Genomic DNA, 14,322 nt, shown 5'->3' on the forward strand with positions numbered 1-14,322 from the left:
GCGCGCGCGCGCGCGCTCACGAGGAAAGAGGGAGAGAGAGAGAGAGAATGAAGAGGACAGGGAGAGCGCAGAGAGGAAAACTGCAGAAAACCACAGGGAAAGTACGGTACAGCCTCAGATCTTTTAATTTTTTTAAAAAAATAAAACTTACTTCTAGTTCATTTTCCCATCACTCCGGGCTCTTGCCTAACCGGGTCGTGTCGGGGACGTTTGGCATGGCGCTCTTGCTTTTGTTCCTTTTAACTCCGCGGGCCCTACTCCTCTGTCAGCCGATTCCCGCGCCCGAAGGCTTTCCGCTAACATCCAGGGGTAGCCGGCGCTGCAGACGGTACCACGGCCGGGCTAGAGTTTTTTTTTTAAGTGGTACTTTCTTCCCTCTGCAGATCCAGGACCCTTGATGTCAGCATTCATTTTTTCCAGGACAAGAAGAGACCAGCTTAACTCAGAGAGCACTCCCTCCAAGCCGTGCGGACCAGGGCCACCCCAGAGAGTCTTTGGGGCCGTGGCGGAATCGGGAGGGAGGAAGTGGGGAAAGAGTCGTTTGGTTGTTTGATGTTGTCTGATGTCGCCAGGGGTGTCTGTATGTGTTTGTGTGTATGTGTGTATGCGCGCGCGCGCGCGATTGGTGTGCGCCTCCGAAGTGGATCTCACTTAGAGCTGGGAAGCACGGGAGGAAAAGACAGGGAGAGAGAAAGAGAGAGGCAGAGGGAAGATGCCATGCGAGGAGAATTGGCCCGCACTCCCTGCCCAGCTTTGTTGTGGTCGCCGGGGGCGCAGAGGCCGGGGCGCGGTTTTGCGGGCTAATGGCTGTGTTAATTATCCCGGGCAATTTCGCGGGATAGGGAAGATGGGGCCGACTGGAATGAACTTTTCCAAAAAGGAAAAAGGAGGAGAGTGGGGGGAAGGAAGGTAACTATCTCGCACCGTTTGTGTAGAAAGTAGTTCTGGCCGATGTCTCACCCAATCCCTGGCCGGAGCTGTACTCAGCCTCACCTCAGCGCCGCGGGTTTCCCGGCCGCCGCGCGTCAATCACTCGGAGCCCCGAGCTGGGGGCGGAGCTATGGTCTGCCCGCGCGCGCAGCGCCGCTGCCGCCGCCGCTCCCCGGCTCCCCGCCGCCCAGCAGCCTGGCCCTGCGCTCCGAGTGCAGCCGACCCCCTACTCCTCGCTCTCGCCCTGGTTCATGGTCCCCGGCCCAGAGAATCGAAAACAGAGTGTTCCTCAACAGCCGCCTCCCTCTCCAACTTTGAACCCATTCTGGAGAGTAGAAAGTAGCGTTATCCTCCGCACGCGGCTTTGATCCGAGTTCCTGGCGGATGGGGGGACGCAGGGAGAATAAAGTACCGTGTGTGTGTGTGTGTGTGTGTGTGTGTGTGAGAGAGAGAGAGAGAGGGAGAGAGAGAGAGAGAAGGACAGAAGGAAGGACGGTGGGCTTTTTTGGGGGGCCCCCTTTCGGTCTTCTCTGCTTCACTGTAAGCTTTCGGGCAACACTCAACTGGGTTTCCATCGCAGCCTGCAGAGACTCCAAGCGGAGTCGGAGAAATTTGGCCTCGTTTTAATAGGGCTGGGGAATGAGCTCCGGAGGTCAATAAAGCCCTCCAAAAATGATGAATGATTGAGCACCTGTGATGATGATAGTGATTACCAGAGCAATTAAACAGTTTGATTAAATGAGCCATCATAACAATGATGTCTGCGGGAAATCGGCCCTCACATATAAAGATAGTGTGGAGGGGCTGGCAAAGGCGAGCGGAGTGCGACGCCGGGGAGCGGGGCTGCGGACGGCGAGGTATTTGCCGGGGTGGCCGGAGCTGGGACTGCTGGGCACGCGGAGCCTCGGGGAGGAGAGTCTAGCCGAAATTTTCAGCCACTCTGGTGTGGGGCTTCAAGCCTGCAAGATCCGAAGGATGGGAAACCTGCAGGTAGGGGGGAGGGTCCTTCCCCCTCCACCTCCTCATTTTGATTTCCCTAGAAGAACTCCAAGATTAAAAGCATCCTTCTTATTTGTTGCTGAGTTGCTCCTCCACGTATAAGAAAAGGTGAGTAAAAAAGAAAAGAAGACAGAAAAGAAAAGAAAAAGTTGGCTTCCAGAATTTTATTTCAAGCGGCAGTTAACGCGAATTTCAGTTTAGCTGGGGCGGGAAGGATGAGAAAGAAAAGAACCCGATCTAGTGTCTTGTAGCGGAGCGTTTTCGACTTTGCAGAGGTCTTAATATTGTTGAACCCAAGTTCCCGGAGGAGCACCGCTAGCTGAGAAGTTTATACTCAGTTTTTCAGTTTTTCCTCTTCTAATTGTTCTTGTTTTCAATATTGCGTATTTATCGTCGCCAATAGGATTATTGTTGTTTTAAATGGTCTGTATATTAAGCGCCAATTATTTTTCTTTTTAAAAAGAAACTCAATTTGCTTGATAAACGCTCCTTTTGCAAAGATCAACTTCGAAGCAAACCTCTACATCTCAGAGTTTAAACATTCGGCGTTGTACGCTCTGCTTCTTTTACCACGGCTTTTTTTTTTTTTTTTTTTCCATAGAGATACCGTGAAGAGAGCTCGCCTCCCTACAGCCTTTATTTAGAAAAACTGCACTAGTATTAAAAAAAAAAAATGTTTCTTCCATGGCAGTGCATCTGAGTAAAAACAATTCGGACCTATTGATGATTTCTATATTTTCAAATGGTGGTTAAGTTGTAATGTGTTGATTATTCCGTGATAATCTTGGGTTTTGCAAAAGAAAAAAATTTTAAACTCTATTTTCATCCTTTGGGCGATTCAGGAGGCATTTTATTCTAGACTCCTTTCTTCCTTTCTTTCTCTCTCTCTAATATTCTGTAACTTCTTTTGCATTTTATAGAATACATTAAAGCAAACAACAGGGACAATCTGGCTAGCTGTAGGAGGGAGAGAGAAATAGGACATTTTAAGATACTGTCAAAGAAAAAAAAAGTCTTCTTTAACTCCAAAGAATTTAGTTAAGAAGTGAGAGTGTTAAAAGTGAAGCCCTACTGGAGGAAAATCTGTGTCATTGAAAAACTCACCAGTTGCCTAAAGGGAGAACCCCGAATTTCGTGCGACTAAAGAGATTTCACTCACCCAGTTGTATGTCATTTATGAAACTGTTAGTTTAAAATAACATTGCAGTGCAGTGGATTACACACAAGATCAAGTTGGAGGTGATTCAGGGTGTCGGTTCTTAATCAATCTGATGAATTCAAAGAACTGTTACTTTTAATCACCAACTTGCTGAAGGTTTATTAATTAATAGAGCTGAAAAACACTGAGAACTTCCTGGTCTGCTCCCCATCCCCAGTTCTGCCATCTGATAGAAGTGATTGCACAGCAGTGGGGGTATGCACGCTTTCTGATTTCTAGCCTGATAGGACATTGCTGATGCTCCATTCTCAGCCTCCGAACCCCCACCCAGGCTGCGAGCCTCATCAGCTCTCCCACATTTGGGGTGAAGGAAAAGTAGGTGGGGCAGGCGGGGGAGACTGGCGCGAGCTGGGGGTCGAAGGAGGCGGCCCACACCTCCGTCAACAGTCAACTCCTTTTGCCCAGGCTGGAAATGGTTTTAACAGGCGGTAAAATTTCATCTTGCGGTGTCAAATTGGGGTCATTTTGGGGTTAGAGTTCTCAGTGTCCGAGAGGAGCTGTCCAGCTGCGTGGGGACTCATTAACTGCAAAAGATCTGTTTCAGTAAAAACAATTCAAAGACAATCAGAAAGCTAAAGACCCTCTACAAATCGCATTTTACAAGTGCCCCAGAACAAATATGGATGCTGAAACCTATTTCTTCAGAATCCCAAATCGGCTACTTAGCTCTGGAGTGGGGGTGGGGGCACTGCCTAAAAATGAGGTGAAGTGGGGGGATCAGGGGGGACCTGATCCGGTGGGGGTGAAAGAGAGGTGGAACGGGCCTCCTCTCAAATTTAAGAGTCTGTTTTTAATCACCTCTTTCTTATTGAAGCATCCTCAAGACTTCTGAGAACTGCTTCTTTTCTATTTTTCCTTTTCTTTTTTGTGTCAACATGGGATGCTATTACAGGTAACATTTAAGATTTGAAAAGAATAATTGAGTCCCTCCATAATTACTTAATTTAAAGGGCATTGGCTTTATGGAGAGTATTTAATTTGAAATGAGCATTTATGAACTCAAGAGTCTATTTTAGGTGAATTTGCCCACCTTCCTTAAGGAGCCTGTGTGTCTGTTTCTTTTAACCTTTTTTTTTCTAGAAAGTTATAGATCCTCATCACAGATAACTCCAAATTCCTTAGAACTGTGAGGTCCGAAGTGTTAATCTGTGTATTAAAATCGCTGGATTTAAATCCTTTTTGTCTTCTTACAACAGTTAGAACAATTGACACCATGTTAGAGGAGCAAATAAATCCAACCTTAATCTTATTTGTAACTTTAGTTAACGTTTTGAATTGGAGTATTTTGGATTAAGCAGATTTTTTTTTTCCTCCATAAGGTTAATTTTTATTTGTGGCGCTTCTGTTTGCTGGTTTGGAAAAAACACGCTAACTATTACTTTGATTCAAAAAATTCCTCAGGTAAAAGAAAAGTGCAATTTTTAAAATAAGAAGTTAGATGTGTGAGATGCCAGGGGTTTTAGAATAAAACCAAATCAATACTTTAAAGGAAAGTATTATTTGAAAGAAGTTTTCTTTCTTGCGTTACTGACCTGAGCAAGTAAAAAAGATCAAAATATTTTATTCTTTCTCTTTCTCTCTTTGGACTCCGCTTCTGTCACTAGGTTTTCTCTCTCCATCTGCTTCACTGTTCTTTGGGTTCTGAATGCAACAGTGAATTTTTATCGTCTAGCTCTTTTCTCCAAGCTTCCCAGAGTATTTATAAATTGTTATTCAAGGAGTTTGATTGCGGCCCTGCAGAAACAGCCCTGAGCCCAGCATCGCTGGGACAAAGGCGGAGGGGCTCTCTTCTGCTCCAGACCTGCTGGCTGACAGTTGGAATTTTTGATATATATTTTATTTGGCATTTCCAATAACGTGTTTGCCTCTCCCTCCCACCCCCTTGCAGCCGTCTATTACTTTAAAAACATCTCCTCTCTGTAAACCTCAGCTCATCCTGGTGAACTGTTCTTGACCTTCCCAGCAGCTTAAGTAGCAGCTCTGAAAGTTGGACTAGGAAGAATTTCACTCCCTTTCGTACCTGTTAGCTTTGCTCACTCTCTTCCTAGTTGGGATCAAGGGAGGAAAGAGGACCTTTTTTTGTTTGGTTGGTTTTTGTTTTTTGGTCCTTTCCCCACTTAAGCTTTCTACCGTGTATTTTTCTCCCCCACTTCCCACCCCCATTAATATTAATAAAGCACCCTGCAATTTATCTTCTTAAATAAGATGAGGTGGAATCATTGTACTTTCTTTCCTTTCACTCCCCCTCATTTCTTATTTCTCCCAATTTTAGCTGCTTCACCAGCTCGCAGAAGGAAAGTATTTCAATAAATAGCCCTCTAGCGCTATCTGGCGGGTCTCCAAATGCGATGTGCGCTTGCTCTCTGTGCCTCCGGCTCCTTCCCGCGCTCTCTTCCTTCCTCTCTTCCTTCCTTTCTTTCTTCCTCTCCCCTTCTCTTTCTCTTGTCTCTTCCTCTCTCTGAGCCTATCCTCCTTTTCTCTCTTCCTGCTTCCTCTTTTCTGCTCCCACTCTCATTTTCCAGGGCCGACGGCTTGGAACGACCCGGTCGTAGGTTGATCCCCCCGGAACTAGGTGATGCTCCGGCGCCACCGAGCTCTCCTAGGGCTCCCACCTTCCCCCAATGTGGGTCACACACATCTTTTTCCTTTCATTAGCATCTTCACGTTGTTTAACATGTTGCTTAAAGTCCCAGCGTCTCAGCCGGCGGTGATTTGGAGGGGCTTATACAGGCATTTGTGAAGTTTGGAGGAAAGAAGTCAGACACTGGAATCCCAGCTAGTGGAGCCCAGCTAAGTTTTAGGTCAGGAGGCCGAGTCTCAGTGCGAGTTTGAGGAAGGGTCGGAGCCTCCCGGGGGGGGGGGGGAGCAGCATCGCAAGGCGCCCGGCCTTCGGGAGAGCGCTGGAGTGGGGGTGCGAGCCAGCCCCCCATCCCCCGACTCCCGCCCGTCGGATCCGTACATCACAATAGACTGCTCGAGTTTGTATCCTGGGCCTGTCCAGGATTTTTTTTTTTTTTAAATGAACTAGCTCTATCCTCCCTCCCCCACAACTACCACCACACCAAATTTGGAGAGGAGTGGGAAAGAGAAGTGGGAGTAGGAAAGCTCACTGGAAACCCCACAGGGCAAAGAGGAGAAAGCCAGCAGCAGAGACTGAGGGAACGCACGCTTGAGGATGCAGTGTAGGCACAAGCATCCTCCCTCCTTTCCAGCAGAGATTCGTCTGCTTTCTTATTTGTGGCTTTTTTTTTTTTTTTCCAAAAACAGTAGCCTGTAAACCCTCAGCGATCTGTGGGGAGCAGTCAGAGGGGATAGGGCTGGAAGGAGAGATTCAACTCTGACTTGATGCTTTAGATACTCTCTTAAAATTCTTATTCTCTCTCTCTCTCTCTCAACACACACACACACACACACACACACACATACACACCACTCTGAGCCTTAAAGAAATCTCCAGTTCTCCCTTTAGGCAAATCTCTTCCATCTAGTCCTTGAAACTGAGGAAAGGATATGGGGCCTGGGGTAGGGCCAGACTCACTCAACTTTATGAGTGCATTTTCTAAAACTTACCTCTGACCTTGCAAAGTACTAGTGAGGACCACATCCTCAGTACAGACCCATTCAGTGGCTACTTGAAATTGGAGGACCTCAGCCTGCGGTGTCGGTGGTCACCAGACAAAGACCCCTTCCTAGTTCAGAAATCCTCCTCCCTCCTCATAATCTCAAAAGTAGACTGGAAAGGAGGGGGTAGGATGACACCATCACAGGTTCTAGTCCTCAAGAATTGCCCCCCGCCCTTTGCTGAAGGAAGAAAGCACAGTTCGGGTGTAATTAATTGAAGACTGTTATTAGGTCATCATTAGCCAAGGTGCAAATAATTGCAGCCCATTTTTACTTAAAATTGACCAGCCCCAGAGTGATAGATCGATTCGGAGTATAAAAATGATGTATCAAAACATCAATGTCGATTATTTGAAATATTGTAGTCGAATTTCTTTATTGCTTCATCGGTTAAGTGTCTGAAAGTGCGGTGTTCAAACATATATTTATGTTGTCAATACTGTCAGAACTGTCACTTTTACTATACTGGATTTGTACTATATTCTGAATTTACTCATTTACATAAAATGCCCACCCTAGGATTCCCCCACCCCCACCCCATCTCTCTCTTTCCTCCCATCTCTGGAAAATCCGTGTCAGTTTCTTCAAAGGATTCAGCAATCTTTGCCTAAGCTAAAGTGTACACTGCCTCTTTTACTCAATTTTCCACATCGGATTACATGTCTTTTTCACCATTTCTAACTTTCAAAGGGAGCCTTCATCCTTTCTTCCCAAGTCTGCCTACTCTAGCCTTTTCTCCGAAATAGTATTGTAGTACTTGGAAAGCTTCAGGTTTAAATATCCACATCTCAGTTCCCAATAAGCCATTTAGGTAGAAAAACGGAAAAACGGGACTTTACTGTACCTCCTTGGCCTGGCTGGTGTAAACCGGGTTGCTCCGGGCAGACGTTCTCACATGTGTCAGGGTCCATCATCAAATTACCTGGAAGATTGAAATCGTCCAAGGAAAATGAATTTGGAAATATAAATACTTTTTCTTTCTTTTTACTTAAAAGCTGTGATAGGAGAAAAAGAAATAATACATATAAATGATCAGCACGTTTTACCTTTAAAACCTTTTGAACTCAATCGAAAGACACAAGTTGGAAGCAGAATTGACAGTTTTAATTCTACCCATTTTCACCTGGCACGTCAGATCAGAGGCAATCATTTATTTTATGGGGGGTGTATGGGAAAGTCGGATAGAAAGCTTGAATCCACTGAAGTCTCTATCTTAAATATCACAGAGAAATTAAAGACGCTGATTGAAATGCAAACATTTCATCGCTCCACATTTTCTGCCTAGACTAATTGAAATTTATAAATTCACACTCTGCCTAATTTTATGCTTTTTATTTTTTTCTAGGATTCCCTGCAAGTCTGATAGGAGAGACAGGGCCACTTCTGGACTAGCTCTAAGGATGTGTTCTCGTTTCCGTAACACTGAGGCACCTTTTAGAAACTTTTAAATGCATTTAAATAAATGTATTTGGACATTATGAGAAGCTACACATACAAAGACAGCTTGGCTCTATGCCGTCAATCCCAGCATTAGAAGAAAAAAAAAGAAAAAAAAAGTCCATAATTCAACTAAAATTTTCCAAACCCATCTTTGCCTTAAAAAAAAAAAAAAAAGGAGAAGAAAGTTTCCTGCGTGCATCTGTATGTCTTCGTGTGCACGTTTATAAACATCTCCCAGTCCGTGTTTGTGTGTTACCTCTCTCCTGCCACAAACTCGAAGGCAGAGGCATCGAGGGATCGCCCCCAGAGAGCTGTGTTTATTTAGGTTTTTTTTAATCTCTCCGCCGTGTATGACAAGTGTTACTTCAAGAAATTCATCAGCCTTCTACAGATACTTCCAGTTTTGCTGTAATGATCTGCAGAAGAGAACTGCCATCACTTTCTCACATCCCAAGGTGTTGCAGGAACTCCGAGAAAGGGGAGAGTGGCTGAAACGCTTAATTACGGTGGGGGAGGGAGGGCCCCGAGGCGCACCGAGAGGGGAGAGCGAGCAAGGTCCTTTACCTGGCCTGTACCTGGAGAAAGCTCTGAATCCTCTCGGCGAATAATTGGGAAAGGTATGGTTGCCTTTTTTTCCCCTTCTTTTTAATGCCTTTGGGGAGAAGTGACACCCTTGTGTAACAATTAGCTCAGACAATAAAAATAATTGGAAAATCAGTTGGAATTTCTGAGTTTTTAATTATGTTTAATTTTGTGCTAAGCCGTAAAATTACGAATGCCCCTCAATTAAACACTCTCCACTTGTAAAGCGTTTAACAACAATTATTCCTTAATCAGTCTGAATGTGAGTCACAAATGATGCTTTTCCACATCAAAGGGACGTCCTTCGACGTTACCTTTTAGTCATAAGTAAGAGGATTAATTCCTATAATTAGAGGGATAAATATGTGCATAAATACATCTCTCACTCTCTCCTTTAAAAAAAAACAAAACACTTTCGCTCGGTGTGAGCCGTGGCCGGCTCTGGGAGGGTAAGGGTTTTTTAATTGTCTGCCTTTGCCTAAGTTCCTTGGCTGGTGGGCGAATGCCACCAGGAGACCCGGGCGCGAAGCATAGACCTCCAGAGGGACACACGCGCACACAGAGACGCAGAAACGCACGCATGGGTCAGGCAGGAGGTACAAAGCTCAGGGGTCCCAAGACCCTCGCCGATTCCAACGTATCCTCCCAAGACAATAACCCACTCTCCACTCTTGCCCCTGGCCCGGGCCGCGAGAGTTCTCTTCCTGTCGGTCCACTTGTCCCGAGGAGCGGGGTCTCCGCCCTGAGCCGAAGCTCCTGGTGGACTCTTCAGGCTACAAATAAAAATTGAGCATGACCTTTTAAAACTCCTGTGTGAATATCTCATTTACCTAATGACTTTATGTCACCTAGGAAGAAGGTCAATTTCCTCTTAACCTTTCCCCCGCTGCTGCAGTAAGCATTCTTGCCTAATCAATGATGGCTGGAATAATCAATTCCCATTTTATGATCGCTGACAAACTCAATCTCTGGGCGGGGTGTGAGCGCGGCAGGGCCAGCTCGGGCCGGGACAGAGGGCTCTCCGGGTACGCCCAGCTCCGCCCGGCGCCAGGGGAAGCTGCTCTCTCTTCCCGTCGAGTTCACAGACCTTGGCAAACTTCCCTCCCCCAACCGCCGGCGTGACTTCTGAGTTGTCACTAATCCGAACCTGATATTCACCAGAGCTCCTTCGGTCACCAACAACGCTCCCCGCCGCTGCTGGGCCTCCCACCCGCCCCTCCTCGGCGTGTTTTCATTTCAAAGTCTGCAGGCAGGGATTGCCCCGACCCAAAGGAGTGTGTGTGTCTGTGTGTGTGTGTGTGTGTGTGTGTGTGTGTCTGTGTTTTAGTTTCATTTACATTTTAAAAATTATTTTTGCCTTCTTCAGCGAGGATCTCTCAGCTTTTTCACTCTGTCTCAGCCCTGCTAACTTTGCATAAACAAAGCAACAACAGAAGCTCAGAGTGGGTGGATTCGTGTGGAAATGAAGTCAACTGGCAGAGTTCTCTCTCCTTCCCTTTCTCCTTTCCTATCTCCTTTCCTTTCTCCTCTCCCTCTCTCAGTTTTTTCCTTCCTCTTCTCTTGCCCTCCTCTTCCTGCGCCACCCCCCACACTAAGCAGTTATCCTAAAAGGTAAGTTTATTAGATGCCACTTTACCCCTATTTTCCGTTCCCCAATTTGGGGAAATTACCACGTAAATTACTAAGTCAAAGCTAATTTGAGAGCAAATTTAGGATGATTTGCCATGCTTTATCTTTAGAGGGCCTAAATAGGAGTGCCTTTCACCTCCCAGTTTCTCATAAGTAGATGCTGACTTTCACATACACAGCACTTGGTTGAAGAGAGAGTTCTCTTAACACTGGCTCACCATTGGTCACTGTGTTTTCTTTCCCTTCATCCTGCCCTAACCCCATTTTCATTACCAAGACATGAGGAAGCTGCTGCTAATTCGCAAGCAATTAAAAAACCTGCTTAGCTAGGGTTTAATGGCAGGAAAATCACTTTTCTTGGAAAAGATGTCTTATATGCAGGTTTTTTGGAGTTTTCTTCTTATTCACCAGCTAGTTAAAACCCAGCCTGAACTGAACTTTTTCTCCTGAGAGTGTTCTCTCAGGCCATGTTGATGGTCTTTGAAAAGGTAATTAAAATGCCCCTTTTCTGAACTCATAGCACCTCATTACTCGTAGGCAGACATTCTGCTAAAATTAGGAAGTTTGTCAAACAATTGAAACAAAAATGTAACTATTCCACCTTATAAAGTGGAATAAAGGATAAATCACCCACTTTGGTGTAAAAAAATAAACAAAAAAGGCATTTGAGCCCAAGGTGAGGCATATCAGGGCCAAAACACTCAGCGTTTATCCCCAGCAGCCTCTTCAAGTCCTGTCAGTAACAGAGAAGGCCAACCAAGCCGCCACTCCAGCCTGCCTGAAGCTCGAGTTTCCATTCTTGAGCTGGGCCTGAAGGTGCCAGAGCTATGAGCTCTGAGAGGTAATGAGAATAGGCTGGGTGCAGGACCTGACGTGGGGTAGGGCCAGGCCCAGTTCCCTGTATTGTCACTACCTTTCTTGCCTTATACCAGGAAGTACATTTGCAACTTCAGTTGAATTAGATTCTGGATCTAAATAGGCACCGTGGCCTCGTCCAGGGTCACAGTTTATAACAGCCTGGCCTTTCGAAGAGTTGTTTCATTTTCCCAACAACTATAGTCCAGACTTTCTGGGACCACAACCTGTTTGGAGGTCAGGAAGTGCTTGTATGAGAAGAGTTCCCCGTTACCAAGAGTCTTGAGTGGGACTTTTATCTCTATTTGACAGAAGAGCAGACAGATTGGGGGTGGGCCCCTTGACCTCAGATAATTACTATAGTCTTCCCTCTTAAGCAAATTTAGTTCTCACACAAGGACTCATTAACAACCTCTGACTACTCACTCTATGAGAATTTCCTTTCCTTTTCTTATCTTAAGGGCCCTCACAGGAATATTGAAGAATATGCTTAATACTAGTTTTCAGTTTCACTTCCTTTAAACATCTCGCATCCTGCTCACTTCTTCCACAGTCTACTGAAACACAGTTGGCATAGTCGGGCTGTGTTCTAATTCCAGCACGTGAGAGAGGAAAATCCAATCATTGGTTTACTCCCCACTCCATTCCCCACACAATACACTAGATTACTCTTTGGGAGAGGAAAATCCTTTAATTGTGCTGAATTTAGAGAGCATGTCAGAAGAAAGAGGTTTTTTTTTTTTTTTTTTTAAATAATAAAAAATGCTATTCTCTCCCTCTGACTGTCTAACAACTTTGTCCCTGCTGGTGTTTCACTCAGGGTTATAAATCAAAATTACATGTTCAAGATGTAAACCGTAAGTATAGGAACAGGAAGAAGGACCACACAGATCACTAGCTTTTCCAAGGTGACTGAGGTCTCTGCAAGGTTCATGTCCTAAATGGAAAGACACCTCTTTCAAGCATCTCTAAGGGAGAAGGTTGAATTAGATGACTTCTGAGGCTGCGTCTAACCCTGGAAGGACAAAAAGGGCTCCCAGGATGCAGAGCAGTTGGGAACTCAGGCTCTGGAGTCTGACAGGAAGGGGCTGAATCCTGGTTCTGTCCTGTACTAACCGTGTAATCTTAAGTCAGTCACTTGACTTCTTTGAACCTCAGTAATCTCATAAACAAAATCAGGATGACTATATTTAATATTACTGGCTGTCTTCTGGCCCTTCCACATTCACTCTTCACTTTCTCCATCCTGCTCCATGGTTCTGGAGGCTGATTTCAGAATGCTACCTTAGCCCTTGCTTCCTGTTGAGTTTGCCAGAATGGGCAGAGTGAGGTCCAAGTATTGATTCCCAGGGTCCCTGTGAGCTGGCTGCATCCCAGCCACAGCTTGGGCAACCCTCTTCACAGCGCTCTCTCTCTGGGTTCAGGTAACCATTGCTCCAGCCTTGGGGCACTGCACTGTCCCTTGTGGTTTCCTAACACCCTGCTCACACCTTTTTAATCTAGTCCCTTTACGAAGCACTTCTCAAATTACCCAATTTGACATGCACCATCTGTTTGCTGCTGGACCCTGAATGATACCTCTTATACACTTATTTGGAAGATTAATATTAAATGAGATAATGTAGGTAAAACACAAAGTACAGTTCCTTGCATGCAGTCAAAGCTTAATAAATAGAACTTTTCGTTATTTTTTATAGTTATCATCTGCTGCATCCTCCTCATTTTCTACATGTGGAAATGGAGGCCCAAAGCAGTTACAGTATGAATTCAAAGCCTAATTAACTCAAGACAGTAACAACCCTGGGACCAAGTCCCTGGACTAGCTCTCAGTTCACTGCTCTTTCCACAGCAGCTCGGGGAGCAAAACAGACTGGGGAGGAGGAGGTCCTTTTGTCACAGATGTCAGAAAAAGGGTTAGACGAGCTAAAGGCAGAGATGCAGGAAATAATAAGCATCTTTCCATGTAGCATTGGGTGTGTATCTGCTAAATTATTGCTGAAACAAAGCATGCTGTTGTGATTTGGAATCCAGTGATTCCGCTAAGAATAGAATAGATATGTTGCAGGAGGAGCAATGTACGCTTGACAGGTTAAAAACAAATTTGTGAACACATAATTGGAAGTTTTACGAGGAGGCATCATAACGCTTCTAAGACATATAGGGTATATTGGAATTAGTTTTCAAATAAAGGCACATTTTTGGATTAACAGTGCAGATTAAGTATGAGATTTACCATTCTTTAGAAGAGGCTGCTGTGCTAGGAGCTCCCGTGGAACCAGAACACCAAATTCTGGCCCACACACGATCTACAGTTTGCTAATGCTCACAACGTGGTGGAAATCATCCAATCATTAATTCCTACTTTCATTCAATCATTCAAACAAATATTTGTTGAGCTTGTAATATTCTCCAGGAACTCTTATGGGTGCTAACGTAAATGGATTAATTAAATATATTCTCTGCTTCACTGAGTCCATGGAGCAAAATAGAGGTAGGTATAACAACAGATTTTGATATGAGCCAAGGCAGAAATATGCCCCAGCTACTATGGGAGGCTTGAAGAGGTTGAGTGGGGTAGGGAGCATTGACACTGAGTCTTCACAAAAAGCAGTCTGTCTCATTTCAATTACATTCTAGCCTTCTAGATCCTTCCAAATTATTGATGATATCAGTTTATTAATATTTAACTCTTACAATATAAATATTAGTAATAAAACCAAAAAAATCTGTAATATTGTATTACACTTTACTGTGGCAGGTTGGCTGAGGTATACATGGAAACTGAGAAAAATTGAAAGAATGCTTCTCTTGGTGACTAGAGTGTATGACAGGAAAAGAGGGAAACATTTAACAGATGATGTTTTACACAGAATCCTTGGAAAATGTTACCTTCAAAGAAGATTGTTTTAATGTACTTTACCAATTAGGCTCTATTTATATAATGAGCTGGGTCAGGCTTATTCGAGATATAAACATACAGTTTGAAAAATGAGTTGGAATCTAGGTGTGGAGAAGAAATGTAAAAATAGGGCCATTTATTTCAGAAC

The 14,322-nt window shown here is 44.7% G+C and overlaps 1 protein-coding gene across 1 annotated transcript in view; it reads right to left on the minus strand.

Annotated features, from left to right (window-relative positions):
* MEIS2 (Meis homeobox 2) overlaps positions 1–1,278 on the minus strand; it is a 202,517-nt gene extending 201,239 nt beyond the window's left edge. Inside the window, exon 1 of the mRNA XM_046654220.1 lies at positions 152–1,278. The gene's annotated coding sequence lies outside the window, so the exon portion shown is untranslated. The remainder of the gene's footprint in view (positions 1–151) is intronic.
* Between the last annotated feature and the right edge of the window lie 13,044 nt (positions 1,279–14,322).

This window comes from Equus quagga, chromosome 2 (genome assembly GCF_021613505.1).
Source record: "Equus quagga isolate Etosha38 chromosome 2, UCLA_HA_Equagga_1.0, whole genome shotgun sequence".
Classification (NCBI taxonomy): Eukaryota; Metazoa; Chordata; class Mammalia; order Perissodactyla; family Equidae; genus Equus; species Equus quagga.